The following is a 15981-nucleotide window of genomic DNA, read 5'->3' on the forward strand; positions in this document are numbered from 1 at the left end:
GTGACTATGATCTCCTTCAATCTGGAAACAATTGGAGAAGTATATTCTGAAGGATCCTGGAAAAGTCTTCCAAAATATCTTTTATATCTCTTTAATGAAATATGAAATTCTCTTGACAAGGTTAACTCTTTGATAAAGAGTGAATTAACCTAATTACCTCATATTTGTTGGCCCTTTAATATTACATGAAGTCTACAGGTGGTGAGTTACAGCAACAATGAGTTTATCATCCAGGTGATTAATGACATTTGACGATGATAGCACGGCTAGTCATATATCTTTGAACTTAGTGTTTAAAACAAGGGCTTGAGAGATGGAGATAGAGAGGAAAAAGGTTACTTATAAACACTAGGACTTGGTTCTCTGAAGGGAAATCCTACATATCCATAACATTGGATCCAAGAACCACTTGGCCCCAAAGGTAGCAATCAAACAGCATGGTGTTTCTGAACCAAACCTCTTGAACCCAAAGAAAGAGTTTCTGGCCCAAGGGAGACCTGTAGCTAAGAAGTTGCAAAGAAGAGAGGTTATCATGTGAAGGAGCAATGTGGGTTGTGGTCCAGAGAGGTCCAGAGAGAAGGGTCAGCTCTCTACAGATCTTGAGTCCTTTGGCCTCATAGGGGGTTCTCAACAACAGGACAAATTGGAGGATTGTGTGGGTTCTTAAGTGAAAAGAGATTCTCAGGAGAGGAATGGATTGTTTGAGTCTCTAACAACACCAAAATAAGTCAGAGCCTTCTTCTTCTTGAAAGTGCTGTGTGCTTTTTTGTGGACCCACTGGGAAAGCAACTGAGAGTGCGGTTGTGGCATATCCATGTCTCCCCCACTCCCTAGACTGTTTCATGCACTTTGGTTGTGCTTGGAAAGGATCTCTTGAGTTAGTGGAGACCAATTAGATGGAAAGAAAAGTCTGGGATAACACAGATTCTGATATAGCCCAGGTTGAATATCTGGAAAAACCAGCTAAAACTTTACCCTACTTCCACAGAAACAAATTTGAGAACCCCAAACATGCCATGTTTCCCTCTAGCTCTCTAAAATTCTAACTCTATGAAATAGCTGTTTAGCAGGAGAGGATATGATGGACTGCAGGCCTTGCAGGGTAGAAAATGCACATTACTCCCATGGTACAATGACAACAACAAAATACATAAAAGATTTACAACTGGAAGAGGTCTTAGAAATCTAACTCCTTCTAAGGCCCCAAGAGGTCACATAGGCCCAAACTCAAACAAGGTAGGAATTAGTAAAGTTAGTATTTGAACCCTGATCCTTTCATTCCAGATCTATTGGTCTTCCCATGATCTTATCATTGCTTTCTAATGATAGTCCATGAGATTAGCTAGCTATCACAAGCTCCATTTTACAGGTGGAAAAATTAAAACCAAAAGAAAAATTAAACTCATTTTTAAATACTTGCATACCCACCTAACAGCATTAATTAGTTCATGAAAACAGACTGGGAGAACAGCCTGGCACAAGCAGAGTCCTGAGCTAGCCAGCACACATGAAGGCAGTAAAGGAAGGAAAATTCAGAGCCACAGCTGCTCCAATGTCTCCAAGCACACATTTCCCATAGGGATAGGTGGCTTGTGCCGAGACAGAGGGGAGAGTCAGAGCTAGAAAATACTTTCTTAGAAATTATTGTCTGTTGTACTCGTCTGTGAAACTGTCCCTAGGTGGGCACTCCCATCTCACAGCTAATTGCCCTGATACATGGTATGCTTATCATTCAATTTTTCAAATAACTCTCTTAATTAAATGATGCCATATGACATCAAGATTTTACCCTGTATCAGCAAGTCAGAATTCATGTCAGAGAAACACTGATATCTCCCAGCATACCACTAGAAGTCTTCTCTGTCAAAGCTTTTTTCCGTATATTCACTATTGTTTAATTATTTACAAAGTGCTTTCCTCACAATTCTGAGTTAGGTCATCCATGTAAAATTATCCCCATTTTATAGAATTAGAACCTGATTATAATGCAATAATGAAAATCAATCCCTTTGATATAAAACTTTAAGATTTACATGATGGGCAGCATTAAAAGGGGAAAGGCCCAGAGTGGTAGTAAAGGTCTGTAATCCCCATTACTGGGGGAGTCTCAGGTTCACGGATCTCTTGAATTCAGGAGTTCTGAGGTATGGTGGGCTAAATTGATCAGGTTTTTGTACTAAGTCCAGCACCAATATGGTGGACCTTTGGCAATGGGGAACCATCGAGCTGCCTAAGGAGAGTCAAACCAGCCCAGGTTGGAAATAGAGCATGTCAAAGTTCCTGGTCAGGTTGGGCCTGATGAGTGACCACTGTACTTCTGACTTGGATGAGATAGGGAGACCTAGTCCCCCCAAAAAAGAAGGATAGTGGCAGGAAAAAGGGCAATATGCAGCCACATGTGTGTGTGTGGAAAACCAGGCATTCAATCACAGGTTCTTTGTATGACTATGGGTCAATTAAGATGCTTTTAGTCAATTGTGTCAACCCCTGCTGTTTTCCTACTGTTTCCCTTGATTCAGCTCTAAAGGACTGAGACAAATGGTACAGATTCACTAGAACCCTACAAGGTCCAGGAATGTGAACTGCTAAAATTCTTCTGGGTTTCAATTAAGGGAGAGAACCAAATCCCAGGAGCAGAGGTATAACTAACCATAACAATACCTGGGGCAAATTCAGTTTTGGGAGAGTAGGGAAGGGGAGGGTAACAGCAGCACAAGATGAGGCATAGGAATGGCAATTGCCATAGAGATGAGAGAAAGAAAGAAAGAGAGAAAGAAAGAAAGAAAGAAAGAAAGAAAGAAAGAAAGAAAGAAAGAAAGAAAGAGAGAGAGAGAAAGAAAGAAAGAAAAAAAAGGAAGAAAGAAAGAAAGAAAGAAAGAAAGAAAGAAAGAAAGAAAGAAAGAGAAGGAGAGGTAAGGAAGAAAGAGAAAATAAAGAAAGATGTTTTTAAATATATAAAACAAAATACATAGGATTACAAAGGAACCAATTATATTAAAATAAAGATTTTTTTCCCATTCAGGTTGATAGACCCCCTGAAATCTATCCATATCACCCAATGCACAGTGACTGACTCATAGTGGGTACTTATTAAATGCTTTTTGACTGATTGGTTGACTAATCAATCATAAGGGGTCCATGGATCCCAGTTGGAGAACTCCTGATCTAATCCAATCCATCTCTCCATGGATGGATCACCTCTCCAACAGTTCTAACAAATGATTATTATAATAGCAACTCACCTTTCTGTAGAGCTTTAAGATTTGAAAAGTTATTTCCCCAGGAGAGCTGTGCAGGTAATACATGCATTGTACCCATTTTAAAGATGAAGAAACAGTCTTAGAAAGGCAAAATGACTTGTCCCAGATCATATTATCTAGTCAGAGCCAGGATTTGAAACCAAATCTTCTAACAATAATAATAATCATTACCATTTATATAGCACTTTAAGGTTTTCAAAGAAGTTTACATATGTTGTCTGATATAAGCCCAGGGTTTTTTTCGTTATACCATGATATCTAGCCTCTGTTTATATCCCTTCAGTGAGGAGGACATTATTATCTCGTGGGTTGGTCCATTCCATTTTAGAAAAGCAACTGGGAAAGTCATTAAGTAGAATTGCCTGGTGTATATTCACTGCACAAGTTTACTCAAATAAGAACATAGTGCATAGTGAAGACTAAAGAGCAGAGACATTGCAATACTTTACATCTGCCTTTTCAGGCTTGCTAACAGGGAAACTTTGAATAAATCAGAGGATAAGGAAAAATTATGTCAAGTTTGTTTCTGTGTTATTACCCTGGGGCTCCTTTTGTGTTTTTGGTGAGATTTCCTTTTGACCACACAAATAACATGTGGTTTTCTGATCATATTCTGAAAGGAAGGAAAATTGGAGCAGAGGTACAAAGCAGAGGGGACAGCAGAGGGATGTTGTGAGACATTTCATAAGTTGACATGAAATTGTCCCCCAAGACTATGATAATGACTGAAAACATAACTTGCAGAAAAAATTCTTTGACATGAAATGAGATTGCTTCTTTGTTTCTCTGGGTAATTTCTCTCTCTCTCTCTCTGTCTCTCTCTCTCTCAGGGTGGGTGTGGGGGTGTGGGTGTGGGGGTGTGTATGGATGATGGCTTATTAAAAATGCATTGAGATTTGTACATGTGCCCACACCAAAGGAATCTTAGCCACGGAAGCGTAGGTCTCACAAACTTGGCTGACTAGTTTCAGTTACTAATATCCCATTTATGAGCAACCTTGGGACATTAGTCTCATTTTATAGAGATGAAAGCATTAAAGCTGTAACTTAATATAATAGTGACTCTGGGTTCAACCAATCTCTATAACTTGAGGAGCTTCATAGGCTCAATATAATAGGACTTCCTACCCAGGAGCCTCATTTGATTATCAGCATATTTAAGAAGAAGGGATGAAATTAGTCTTGGAAAGCTTAGTACTGTTGTTGTGGAGAAAGTTTTGAATTTAGGGTCAGGAGTTCTGAATTCAAATTTCTATGTTGACAGTTACTAGCTTTAAGATCAGAGACAAATCCCTTCTCTAAGCCTCAGTTTCCACATTCGTAAAATGAAAAAGATATCAAGAGCACTAGCTTCCTCAGGGTTGCTGGGAAGAAAGCACTTTGTAAAGCACAAATGAAAGAAAGAAAGTGAAAAATAGCATGCTTCAGTCTGTATTTAGAGTCTTAGTTCTTTCTCTGGAGGCAGACAGAATGTTTCATTATGAGTCATTTGGGATTGTCTTGGATCATTGCATTGAGTATAGCAAAGTCATCCATAGTTCTTTATTGCATAATATTGCTTTTACTGTGTACAACACTCTCCTGGTTCTGCTCACTTCACTCTGCATCAGTTCATGCAAACTACTATGTTTTTGTTACAGTATCTTCCCATGTCTTCACTTTGTCTTGCAGATAAGACAGGAGTGTGGCCTGTAGATAGTTCATCAAACCCCAACACTTGGCCTTTTTTGCTATTGCTCCTGGGATCTCAACCAAGGTTATTTTTCTATCATTGGCCCTCATTCCATTCCATGAGGAATCTTTACCGGATCTAATTGTTGTTTCATTCACTTCCACCTCAAAGTCAAAGTCAAAACATTTTAATTAGATTAAGAAAGATGCATAAGCAAAGGAAGAAATTAGGATGTCAGTTGTGACTGAACTGCTGGCAGGGGTCAGTTTAACTAAGAGAGTACAGGAAAGGAGGGAAATCAAATACGACTTGAAAGTTAATTGGATGAGTGGTATCAGAAAAAAATATGGCAAGACCTATATGAACTGATGCAAAATGAAGTGCAAAGAACCAGGAGATCATACAGTAACAGCAATGCTGTAATGATGATCAACTGTGAAAGACTTGGCTACTCTGATTAATACAGTAATCCAAGACAATTCCAAAGGACTCATGATGAAAAAAGGCTATTCACTTCCAGAGAGAAAACTGAGAGCGAATTGAAGTATAATTTTCTCACTTTCTTTTCCTTTTTTTGCAATACAGCTAATATGGAAATATATTTTGCATGATTTCACATGTATAATTGATATGTTGTTTGCTTTCTCAGTAAGGAGGGGTAGAAGGGAGGAAGAAAATCTGGAACTCAAAATTTAAAAAGGAAAGAATGTTAAAAATAAATATTTAAAAAAAAAGAAAGATGCATAGGAATGTAAAAAAAAAATCAACAAAAATTTACATAAACTTTCTAATCATCAGCTCACATGAACTGCAAGCTTTTATCCCCTAAGCAAAAACCATTTCCTCTCATTGGCATTTCAATGGAGTGAATCCCTAGAGTCTTTCCCTGGCGCTGCCTCAAGAATGCATACAGTGCTGTGAGTAGGGGACTTATTGGGGTTAAGACTTGCCACAGTTAATGGTCACAAGCAATTTATCTGAACTCCTGGTCATTGATGCTGCTTGACTCAAAAGTAACTGGGAAAACTCAGGAACCATGACTTCAAAAGCTTTCATGGAGAGTGGAAGATCAGGAATCCATTACTATGGTTGCAGATATACATCACATCACCATCCAATGTACCAAATCCTTGCCTAGGGATAGGCACAAACAACTCCTACCCATACTGGCTAGCTACGTCAATTATCAAAATCTCTTCCATCTAGGTAGAAGTTAATCACATCCCTAATGAAATCCACCTTCAAAGTCAGCTGTTGTTTCTCTTATTCCTTCTGAACTCCCCACACTCTTCCTCCTACATCCTTTGTCAAGCCTACACTGATTAACCAATCAGGACTACCCTGGCACTGAAGCCAACTAGAAATATCACTGTACCTGCAGTCCCTGGAGAAATATCAATTTAATAATCCAGTATCACAGTCCAGAGGACATGTATCCTACATTTTTATTACCTACTTCATAAGGCTATTGTAGGTAAAATACTTTGTAGACTTTAAAGGACTATATAAAAAGGGATTATCCATTTTATCTACTCTACTGAGATGTTATGAAGTAACTGCTTTTTAAACTATAAAACTCTTATCTAAATGTGAGCTATTATTATTGTAAATATTAGGGATTGTCACTGAACCTGTGATTTCATTGGTATAGAAAACTAGCTGGGGAGGAAACTCTCTCTGCCAAAGTTGATTAGCACCTTCTCTTGCCATTTATAGTCTTAGTAGGATGCTTAGGCACTGAGAGATTCAGTGACCTGCTCAGAGTAATCAGACTGGTATGTATCATCGGTGAGACTTGACCCCAGATCTTCCTGGCTTGGAGGCCAGATCTCTATTCGTTACACCACACTGCTGCTATATCATTGATATGAATAATTATTAGTTACTGTTATTGTAGTATCTTCCATCAAATAAAGCTACAACTGGCCTGCATGTGGTTTTGATGGCTATCTGACCTGGGATCGGGTCCACCCCCCTCTCAAAGGAAGACTTTGTGGAGAGTAGTGAGAAGGCTGGGTGCCTTGTTTCCTAAATGGAAATATTCAGATTCAATATTCCTTCCTACCTTATCCTCAAAAAAAAAAAATACATTTTGACCCATATTACATTAAGTTCAACAGAGTTCCTTTGGGACAAAAATTAACTTTTCCAAACTAGTTTGGCTGAAAGAAAGAGAGGAGGCAGAATGTGCCAGGCATATCGAACTACCACTGCTACTTCCCCTCCGACCCTGATGGGGATAGCCCAGGACCCTGAATCCAAGAGTCTTGGGAATAGAAGCACACTCCAGACCACTGATTCTGCTTCCGTTTTAGCTCCTACAGACATCTTCTCCTTGGAGATGCTACCAGATAACTGATTTGGGGTGCTATGACCCCACCTCCTAAATTCTCACTATCAGAGCCCTAGGCACTGTCCGATGGCTCAACATCACAAAAGGATAATATGTTATCAATAGAAATGGATATTAAAGAAAATGCATTACCATGTGCTTTGCGGTATATTCTCAGAACTATGGGAACTTTCCATCTGATTTGAAACTGAAAGCACTTGTTTCCGAGTTATCTCCGCTTTTAGAATGCTCCTTAATTAAGCACAGGGACTGTCTTGGTTTCTATTAGTAATTCTAGTACTTGGTACAGAGATATGTACATAGTAAGTACTTAATGCTTTTTTATCCACCCATCTATCCATTCATTCATTCATTTATTCATAGTTTTCTAGCTGCCCTAAATGAATCTGTTAGCATCCAATAATCCTCCAGTTTTTACTTTAGCCCAGAGGTAGGAGAACCCCTAAGAGTGATTGAGCCCAAATTGAGAATTTGAGTTTGAAAATACAATATCATGTGACGGTGAGGATAAATTCAGCAGAGAGCGTTTTGATCAGAATATTAATCCTCCCCTCCCCCTTAGGGCAAAAAGGTTTTGGTTTCATTTCAGCACTGTGTCTGCTCCTAAAGTTGTATAAAACTTTTGAGATGAAATCATCCCAGACTTCCTGCATGCTGCTGCTTCCTGTGAATGAGAGGCTATTTGGCACTGCATGCCTGTGCTGAATAATTTCAGAAAGCGTTGAAGTTTGATGGAAGAAGGCATTAAAATGATAGTAATTAGTACCAGGCCCTTTGCTTGAAATGCTGAGCTCCAGGAAATTACAAGGCTGCACGTGCTGAACTTATACTACAGGCTGCTTCCAAGGTTAAGGTCAGTGCTGCTGAATTCAGGGCCATCCTTTTGATGCCATGACAGAAACCTATTTGCTGCTTGTAGCAGATAAGGGAGCGGGGAAAGATGTATCTGATATAATTGAAACTGTATCTGAAAAGTGAATATGAAAAAGCTGAGGATGTTGCTTGGAAAACTCTTCTAATCTAGGGCCCATTTTTAGATGTGGGCTGAGGGTATAGGTACCCACAGAAGGAGAATAGCACATCCAGGGAGCCAAGACCACTGAAAAGGGGAGGTTCAACCAAAAGGTCCAAGAATTGACACTTTGGCAACCTCTAACCAAGCAGCCTCTTGGCGAAAGCTAGGCTGATATAGAAATCAAAAGCCCTGCCCTGAGAGGTACAGGCAAGAAGAGAGCAGGCTTTGCAGTCAGGCCACAATCATTTATGATTTATTATTCAAACCCCAAGATGTCCTAAAACCACTGAACTATACAGCTCCTCCCCATATGAACATAGTTCTACATAGCAATGGTATCTCCTGAGAAGATAGCACAGTGCTGTTGTGTGGTTGGTCTATTGACATGGAATAGTATTGACAATTGACATGAAATTATTGACAATATTATTTGAAATTATTGACAATATTATTTGACATGAAATTATTGACAGTGGTATTGACAATTGACATGAAATAGCATCCTAAGATGATGAAAATGACTGAAAACATAACACGTAGTCTAAAATGTGTCTGGACTTTGTATTTTAGAAGCTAGCGAATGACAGAGGTTGGAGCATACTAGAAGGTGGGGAGAAAGGAGGCCTTGAAGGTCAATGGATTGATGGGAGGAGGATAATAATAGTTAGCATTTATATAGCTCTTTAAGGCTTGTAAAACACAACAGCCTGGGAGATATCATTACCCCTATTGAACAGATTAGGAAACTGAGGCAAAGAAACTTACCCAAAACTAGTAATAATAATAATAATAGCAGCTTATTTTCTATAGCACTTCCTATGTGCCAGGCATGGTACTAAGGGCTTTACAATTATCATCTCATTTGCTCTTCACAACAACCCTGGGGAGTAAGTGTTATTGTTAACCCCATTTTTCAGATGAAGAAACTGAGACAAACAGAGGTTGAGAAACTTGCCCAGGGTTACACAACTAGCAATAATAATAATAATAATAGCTAACATTCATATGGCACTTGCGTGACAGGTATTGTGCTGAAAGTTTTATAGTCATCTCATTTTATCCTCACAACCCTGGGAGTTAGGTGCTATTGTCATCCCTTTTTTTCAGATGAGGAAACTGAGACAAAGAGGTTAAGTGACAAGCCCAGGATCATATAGACAATAAGTGTCTAAGGTAGGATTTGAACTCAGGTCTTTCCTGATGCCAGGTCCAGTTTTCTATCTAATGCACCACCTAGATACTAAGAATAAAGTCACTGATTAGTTATCTTATGTGCTTGGTAAGTAAGATTTCAGAACAATCTTTTCCTCTGCCACGTAACATTGCCCCTGACACTATGACATTTTGCTATTTGGACCATATTTTTCTCAATTTATTTGTGCTATTTAAGGATACCAACGAAAGCAACTGAATGTATGCATATATGTATGTATGTATGTATGTATGTATGTATGTGTGTATGTATATGTTGGAGATGCCAGTGTCTTTTCCAGAAACCCAAGGTCAATACCCCAGACACTAATCCCCAGACACTAAGGGAAAGATACCAGAAAAAGAGAAGAGAATTAAGTTATTCCTGAAAAGTTCTGTCTGTTCTACCCCTAATTTCAAATTTCACTGTTTCTATACTACTTTTCTTCTCTTACGGAGGTTCTCCTCCAAGGACACCTCATTTTACTTTCAGTATACCAGCTGACAAAGCAAGTCAGTGGGAGGTGGAACAATGGGGAAGGAGGAGAGAAGGGGTACAGAAAAAGGGACTTCTCTACTCCAATAACTCTAAATCTGCAGGCAAATTTAAAGCCCTGTCTCCTGGAGAAAAGCCTATAGGATTTGGTTGCTCCTCTCCACCCCCATCTTGATTCCAGTACCTTTTTCCTCCATCTTTGTTCATCTTCTTTTCCCTTTGACCCTTTCCTCTCTACCTACCTATTCTAGCTGCCTCTCACGTCAACTATCATACTTTAGGCCAATTTCTATTTTATGCTAGATATGGTCATCATTTATTAAAATTTGAAAATAAAAATTGATTTCTAAATTAACACACAAGGCCAGTCCTGTATGATTTGTAAAACAGAAGAATTTTTTTTCAGCTCTCCATCGGCCCTTTGTTTTCCCCTAATTCATTGTCCCCTCTCCTCCAACCACCCAATTACTCTATGTTGTACTGACTCTCGTCATTGAGGGAGATAACGAAACAAACTCATCTACATCAAGGTCATCGGTTTGTAGCTTTAGATTGGGAAGGAATAGTAGATATCACCTAGAAATCCAACTCCCTTACTTTAGAGATGAAGAAACTGAGATCCAGACATATTTAGTGGTTTGCTTAAGGTAGTAAATGAAAGAGCCAGGATTTGGAGTCCTATGACTATATAGTCAGTATTTGATGTTCAACGCTCTTTCTACTGTACCATGCTTAGGAACTTAGTATTGATCACCATGCAGAAGTATATACATTTTTTAAATGTCACTTATGGAGGCATGTTTCCTAATGTAAAGAAATGACTAGTAGGCACCAGTGAGAGAGGTCTTTTGGGGTGGAAGGAGTACCTCACATGCCTCAATTCACAGCAACAGAGGGGACCTTTCACTCTGCCTATACACAAGGCCAGTCTTGCCAACGCAAGCAAAACTTGCATGTGCATGCTCCAAGGCAGGGAAACCTTTTTGATTCATGTATAGATTGTATTTAAGTGAGGCAGAGTTGTGCAAAGTTGTCAGCCTCTCTCTCTTCCAGTCATCAACATCCAGTGGCAAGACAAAAGTCAGAATGACTAGTGCTGGCTCAGGATGCAGTGGATGACCTTGACATCTTCAATGTCTGACCAAGCTCTAAGTGCTCCACAGTGCCTGCTTCAGCTACCTTTACAGCCATTGAAATAAAATGTTCATAATCTGCCACTTCCACAGGGGAAGTCTTCACATGCTTGGGGTAGACACCTTCCTAATTCATCCATAGTTTGAGGTTCATCGGTTACCCTCAACCTGGTTTAGCCTATCTGCAGAGATGGTTTTACCAGAATGTAGCCACTGCTCATGCCACAGCTTCTTGCAGCCACAGGAGAGAGCTGGGTGGCAGGTGGACACCAAAGGTGGATGAGCAGTCCTGAAAAAAGGCTCGGCAGCCCTCACATCAGGAGTATTAGTCTTCCCTGAACATCCCATGAACCCCAAGACAAGATATCCAAGGTTCAAGATATTCTATAGGTCAGGATCTGAAGCTACAAACCGATGACCTTGATGTAGATGAGTTTGTTTCGTTATCTCCCTCAATGACAAGAGTCAGTACAACATAGAGTAATTGGGTGGTTGGAGGAGAGGGGACAATGAATTAGGAAAAACAAAAATTCATGATTCATAAGCCTCTCACAATGTGTTTACTTGTACTAATCAGCCAAAGGACACAAATTAATTTAAGTTAAAGACATTTAATGAAATTGTACAATAAGAAAAGTAGCAATAGAACATGGAGCATACTATTTTACAAGTATACCCATTATCTTTGGTATAAGTAAATACATCTAAGGATCATATGTGGCCAGGGTGAACATATGGAGAGGCACACATGTAGGGAAACACATGTAGCCAAGGTGTACAAGTGGAGAACTCCCGTGCTACAGGGTCACTAAAGTGTTCTAGTGAAGTCATCACACTCCTTCCATTGAGCCTTCTTCCTGAGCATTGCATGGTGTCTCTGTCAGGCAGTGTTCTACTGAGCTACAAAGCTTCCCACTGCTACCAACTTTTGGCCTTCAGCTCGAGTCCTCCACTGAGGAGCTACCTTTATCCCCACAAGAAAAGGAGTAGATTCTGTCGTTCTTCCTTTAGCTTAGAACTTAGAGGTTAAAATTCATATCTTTCAGTATGACAGCTAGGTTTGCCAAACACTCCATCATCAGACTAGAGGAAAACACTCAATTATTGTCTCTTCAGAAGGAAAAGAATCTATCAGTTCCCGGGTTTTAGATATCTTCAGCTTTTCTCACCAGGCCAGAAATAGCCTCATGGCCAAGCTCTCTTGGAACACCCAATAGATGAGAAAGCAAATAGAGTATGCGGGCATTCGATCTATCTTTGAACCTTACTCTTCCTCAAGAAGAGCGCCGTCTTTTCCCAAAACCTCTGACTTAAGGTTAGAAAGTCTTTTTTAATATCTAGCAATTCCATATTGCCATGTGCCCCTTTATAATTCTGGGCTTAAGATTATTCAGTTTTCAAGATTCTTTTCTCTCCTATTCAAATAAAAGGGAGACTAGAAGGCAAAGGAGGGGAAAGCAAAGTAGAAATATGAGGAGGCATAGCCCTCTCACCTTTGTAACAAATTCCTACCTTTATTATGTACATGTGACTGGCTGTGAGTTTTTCAGGTATGATCTGATTCTATGGCTGGAATATATTTTGGTTATTTCTGAAACTATTTTATTATATTTCATATATTGCCCAGGTCATAATACGCAGTCAAATGGGAGGCCATCTATACACCATGTCTTAGATAGGCATTACAGATGATTAATGAGGTAGGGCCCAAATTGAATAGAAAGAGGACAGCAAACTCAAATTTCATTTGTGGAATCTTGCAGAAGGAAAAGTAGCTTCCATTGATCCTAAACTAGTCACTAGCAAACACACATTCACATACACATATAGCACATTGGTATATGTATATACACCAATATTCTCCTAGTGATACAATGTGACAGCAAGCTATGGAAAATCATGAGCTTCGGGAAATAAAAATTGCAGGTGACCCAAAGGAAAATGGGAATGTGTATGGTGGATATAAATAGGGTGTAGGATATTACCAGTGAGGACTTGTGGCTGAAAAATGATAAAGACATCATCAAAACCACAAATGACTGGAAAAGGAGTCTGGCTAATAATCACGAAGCAATAGCAAGGGATCATAGATTCACAATCCATGCAGTGCCTTGCTAATCACAAAATGTCAAAAAACAACTAGTATGTTGAAATGATCCTGTATAGATAATTGATGGAAGGGCTTGGACAAGATTAATTCAGAATGAGACCTGAGTGGGTAGCAATCTACCCTAGTGGAAGAAATGCTCCCTACAGAGGAAACACGGGATCCACCAAATCTGAACATTTTCTGAAGCTCAAAAATCCTTCATCCACCTAAGAGTTCTTGGAATATTTGAAAATAACTATCATATCAGCCTGCCCAAACCTGACACACACTTTTTCATCTCTTTTCCTGGACAGAAATCCCAAATTCCCTCAACTGTTCCTCTTATGATATGGTTTTCAGGAACCTCCCCACTCAAATAATTGATGAAAATGCCGGATAGACCAGGCTAACAACAAAGTCCCATGATCAGCAAAGAGGAGACCTCCCTTCAGATGAACATTGATCCATTAATCATCGTTCTTTGAATATGATTATTTAATGAGCTATAGTTAAGTCAAGCCATCTTGACTTTTATAAAGGACCTACCTGCCTAAGTGCCAGGCACTATGCTAAGTACCGGGGATACAACAACAGCAACTGGGGATAAAAACAACAACAACTCATAGGTGTATTAAATACAAAGAACATACGAAGGAAGGTGCTATCTGCATCCAGAGAAAGAACTAATCAAGGGAAGTGTGTATACAATGATTTTTCATATGTATACATACTTGTGCCTAACAGTAGCCATCTGAGGGGCAAGGGGAGAAAAAAAGAAATTTACATGATAACTTTATTATATATTTAAAAGGAATAGCAGTTCATAATAGATTTGCAGTTTCATGTGCAATCATCTTTTATTATACTATGTTATAGAAATATTTATTTTATTCCATACATTAAAAATAAAATTTAAAAATTAAAAATCAAAAAACTAGTTCCTGCTCTCAAGGAGCTCATGGTCTAAGGGGACAGACAACGTATAAACAACTATGTACAAGCAAGATAGGTACAGACTAAATGGGGGGCTAGACTTAGAGGGAGGGAAGAAGCATTTATTAAACACATACTTTGCACCAAGCACTGTGATAAGAACTTCAAAAATAGTATCTCATTTGATCCTTACAACAATAAGTGCTATTATTTTCCCCACTTTATAATTGAGGAAATTGAGGTAGACAGAAGTTAAGTGACTTACTCAGGATCAAACCACTAATAAGTGTCTGAGACTAGATGTGAACTCAGAACTTTCTAACTCCAGGCCCAGCAATCTATCCTCCACACTACCTAGCTGCCTCTAGGGGCATTCCTTGCTCAATACTTCCTACTCAGAGAGAAGCTAATAAGATTAAGGAAATAGATGAGAGTGGGAAAACACTTGAGGCAGAGTGTCCAACCAGCAGGCTATCATAATAGCCCAGCCATGAGATGATGAGAACCTGGACTACGGTGGTGGCAGTGTCTGAACAGAGGAGTGGTCACAGATGAGAGAGATTTCAAAGGAAGAAGTGAAAGGACCTGACAACAGATTGGATATGAGGAGTGGCAGAGAATGACGAGGCAAAGATGACAGCTAAATTGCAAACTTGGTGACTAGGACGATGTCATTCCACTTAACAGTATTAGGGAAGTTAGGAATAGGGGAGTCCTTTAATTGTATTATGATCCAAATAATTTTTTCTATCTTATCTACAAATATACCGGGAGGCCAAATGAAATACCATGCTAAAATCAAAACATGCTATTTTTAAGGTGTTCCCCTGATCTACCACAAAATCATAGAATCCTAGAGTTGGACGAGACCTCAGAAGCTATCTAATCTAAGGAATACCTGAAGTATGAATTTCCTGTGCAGCATCACTAAAAAAGTGGTCAGCCAATCTTCACTTGAAGATCTCCACTGATGGGGAACTCCCCACCTCCTAAGGCAGACGCTTCTCTTTCTGCAGAACTCTTGTTGTTATGGTTTTCTTTTAGCTGAGCCATCTCTCTTCAGTTCCCCCTCTCCCTGCGACAGCAGTCCTAATCCTTTCCCCTGGCATCTCCCTTCCATGTGGCAGACCTTCAAAAACTTGAACAGCAAACATGTTCACCCTAAACTTATTCACTTCTTCCTTGAAGCTAAACCTTCTCAGACCCATTACATGGCATCATTTTAATTCTCTTTTATCACCTGCACAGATGGCCTTCTTAACTTGCGAGGCCATGATATTCCAGATGTCGTCTGAGCAGGGAAGGGTAGTTCAGAGCCTATCACCTTCCTAGCTCTGGACACTGTTCCTCTTATAGTGCAGCCTAAGATCAAATTAGCTTTGACAATAACTATGTCACACTGGCAACTTATATTGAGCTTGCAGTCCACTAAACCCCAGACCTTTACATATTAACTGTTGCCTAGAAATATCTCTCATCTTGTACTTAAGTCATTGTTGCTTTAACCAAAAAAAAAAAAGTCCTTTACATCTAGCTATATTAAAGTTCATCACCCTAGAGAGGGTCTAAGGTCAGTGGTCTAGCCTGTAGAAATCACTTTACACCCTGATTCTTTTCTTCTGAGCTACAAATTGAATAAACTTATTATCTTTATCTTTATCCATGGCACTGATAAAAAGGTTAGCTAAAACAGGGCCCAAGACAGCCCAAGTGCTGCAGTTTAGTAGTCTTAACCAAAAATAAAAATAAGGGTAATATGGAAGAACTTGTCCTTGATGAACCCTTACTAACATCTTATACGAATTTTTCAAAACGTTCACAAACCATATGTTTAATCAT

This window comes from Vombatus ursinus, unplaced genomic scaffold (assembly GCF_900497805.2).
Source record: "Vombatus ursinus unplaced genomic scaffold, bare-nosed wombat genome assembly UNPS02011700.1, whole genome shotgun sequence".
Classification (NCBI taxonomy): Eukaryota; Metazoa; Chordata; class Mammalia; order Diprotodontia; family Vombatidae; genus Vombatus; species Vombatus ursinus.